This window comes from Notothenia coriiceps, unplaced genomic scaffold, assembly GCF_000735185.1.
Source record: "Notothenia coriiceps isolate Sejong01 unplaced genomic scaffold, NC01 NC01_scaffold00035629, whole genome shotgun sequence".
NCBI classification, from domain to species: Eukaryota; Metazoa; Chordata; class Actinopteri; order Perciformes; family Nototheniidae; genus Notothenia; species Notothenia coriiceps.
Genome location: NW_011368330.1, coordinates 1 through 3,179, shown reverse-complemented (window position 1 = coordinate 3,179; position 3,179 = coordinate 1). Strand labels below are relative to the sequence as shown.

General features: G+C 37.9%; 1 long non-coding RNA gene across 1 annotated transcript; it reads right to left on the bottom strand.

Moving 5' to 3' along the window:
* Positions 1–507: 507 nt before the first annotated feature.
* Positions 508–1,046, bottom strand: LOC104963132 (uncharacterized). Its single transcript, XR_800279.1, has 3 exons — positions 1,002–1,046; positions 725–797; positions 508–592 (listed from the first exon to the last, which is right to left on the bottom strand). It is a non-coding gene; the product is annotated as an uncharacterized lncRNA (long non-coding RNA).
* Between the last annotated feature and the right edge of the window lie 2,133 nt (positions 1,047–3,179).

The following is a 3,179-nucleotide window of genomic DNA, read 5'->3' as shown; positions in this document are numbered from 1 at the left end:
TAGAATATCATTTATACAATAGCAGAATGTAAAATTAAATATTGTAAAGTAAGATGAAATGAAATAAGGTTTATTGCGGTGATAACTATTTAGATAAATAAGTAAATTGCAAGATGACAAACAGATGAATGTTTATCGAGGCACTTAACAGAGCAGACTGTATTGATATTGGAATGTGGACATTACACGGATGTTTGCTGACTAATATAGATTATTCTTGGGGATTGTAGTCCAGTGTAGACAATATCATTTCCAAGTAATATAGAGATGCTTGTAAGACCTGAAAACTAAAAGTAATACAGGTTTAGGTTATTGTTTAAAAAAAATAAGACTTTTCGAGAAATAAACTATTTGTTTACATTTTAGCACTTCTCTTCGTTTATTTCTATTCTTTTACTTCTCTTATGTGTAAGGCCTTGTCTTTTATGCTGCTGCAACGCAAAAAAAACTGTTAAATAGGCTTAGTCTTCTTTTAAATTGCCCTTCATTCCCTAATTTCTACCTTTCTGAGAAGCATTTTGTCCGCCCGTCTCTTTGAAGAGAGCCTGGATGTTGTTGTTCAGGCTGGACTCCAAAGTCGAGGGACGACCAGCTTAAAAAACAAGATCATACATGTTGTTGTTGTTATGTTATCCTCCACAGTCAAGTTCACATTCTCCTACACTGAGTTTCAACCAGCGGAACAGGTTTGATTTGTTTTTGGAGGGAATTAAAAAGCACTTACTGGTAGAATCCATGTTGTCTGCTTCTCAGACTCTCGCGAAACAGGTCGTCCCAACCAGAGCAAATGAGGAAAACTGAAAGAAAACTGTCTTGTTTACACTAATAGTTTACTCAACAATAACAATAACTGTCTATCTGCAGCCGAATGAGTGACAGAACTGTAAGTGATCTGCAGACAGCAGAAACATCAGCTTAACCAACATTAATGATAAAAAACACTTGCAACCAATCAGAAGAAACACAAGCAGAACAACCTAAATCAAACTGTCAGAGCTTACCATTGAAGCTTTCTACTTTAATTAATGTCTTCCTCTGCTGCTACCTGTGCTGGAAATGACGTGGTCAAGCCTGGTAGTTTCAAGTGAGACAGGGTGAGAGGAGGAGGAAGTTCAGAAGAGGGAAGTCCCTGTCTAGACTGCAAAAGCCAAAAAAAATGAACACAACTGCATTAAGAAGGATTTTATTTTTGAAATGTGGCGAGATATAAACACACAATGAAATCACTTCAAAATAAATAGCTTATTTTTCAACACATATTTTGACTCAGCAGGAAGTACACAGTGGTAATCAAGTAATCAGTTTAATGCTCCTGACAGCAGATTATTGGCATTCATTTTCTATTTTTACAAACAAGAGCAACTACGGGAATCAAACTAGATTGAAAATAAACATTTCTGGAAACAGTCCAACACGCGTCCTTTTGATCAAGATGTGACACACCTGTATATCATCTACAGATAAACCTGAAATGTGAGTTCTTTAATACATGTATTTGTACAGTGCTACTTCATAAAGTGGTGCAGGAAGGAGTCCTAAAACCAAGAAATTAGTCAGCATTTTAGGAATTTATGTTATCGCTCATCTGGAAGTCAATTATGTTTTTGGTTGTTAGCCTGAAATAAGGTCTGTGGCTACCTGTTACAAGCTGAAGATATTTTTGTTCTACAACATAAAATACATCACTAAATACCACGTTGGTGAATTTAAAAATGGCGGTTGCTAACAAGTGTCTAAATGAGACGAATAAATGTCATCACGCCCAACATTAGCCGCCTTTAGCTTAGCGGTGGTGACGTGAAGTCATGTGACCGTGCTGTAGTTCCTTTATAGCCCAACATTAGCCACCTTTAGCTTAGCGGTGGTGACGTGAAGTCATGTGACCGTGCTGTAGTTCCTTTATTTATAGCCCAACATTAGCCAAAATCCAATTGAAAAATCCCATTGGCTTTTTGTCGAGTGAACCAGGTGGATGCTAACTTTCAGATCGTCCTATAAAAATACCTCATCCCTGCACCACTTGAATCTCTTTTATCTACACAGTCTCTTTATTCCGCATCCAGCATTGCTTCAGTTTTAAGAATCCGTGGATTGTCTCAGACTGAGTGTTTTCAGGGCGGAGAGGCAGAGAAGGAGGTGAGGGGGAGGCAGAGCAGGGAGCAGTAGGACGGGTGCAGAGGCTGGACCTGACCCGGAGACGGTTTATAGGATCTCCAGTCTGAACCACTTCCTGATTTAGAGCACAGAGACACCTCACACCTGCAGGTACAGAATAAATAATGATTAACACATGCACAGGTGCAGAACATTAGGCTGTGAAATTCAAATGTAATATTTGCTTTAACACATAATTTCCACCACATTTAGCCATTATCTTATGTTTGACCTCTGGGGCAAATCAATGCTGTTCTCCTGGTTTCTATGAGAGGCATATTAGCTGTTTTACTGCATGAAAATCAATGTTGCTGCTCATCATTGACATATCCCAGACTGTGAGGAAAAATAAATTCAGCTTAGCATTTAGTACACAGAAAGTTGCATTCTTTAAAGATGATGATAACTGAAAAGTAATGAAGGGAAGTTTTCTACACTTTTGTATTGGTACTTATTATTGTGTTAAGGTTTATGATGTACCTGGTGACACTTTGGATGAACTTCTTCTCGTCCTGATCCAGACACACAGCGAAAGTCGTTCCATCTTCTCTTCCATGAACCTGCACCTTATCCGCCTTCACCTCGGAGACACAGATGTGCTGCAAGCGGAGAAAAGAGGTCTCATATTCATGTTGGTGAGATCTTCATAGTATCAAGTGAATACTTAAAACAAAAGGTAATTATAAATCAAATATGATCAATCATATTCTTGTATAGACCCATAATGAGAACGCTTCTTGATGGTTTTTGAATATGTACGGTAAGCTTACAATTTTAGTTGTTGCTGTTTTGATAACTTTGCGTTTTAAAGAGGGTGTTGAGATCTTCATAGTATCAAGTGAATACTTAAAACGAAAGTTAGTTATAATCAAATATAATCAATTACCGTAATTTTCGGACTACAAGGCGCACCTGAATATAAGCCGCAGCAGCTAAATTGAATGATGTGTACATATATAAGCCGCACTGGACTATAAGCCGCAGGTGTTTTAATGTTTCATTACCATATGTAAGGGTTCGTGCAC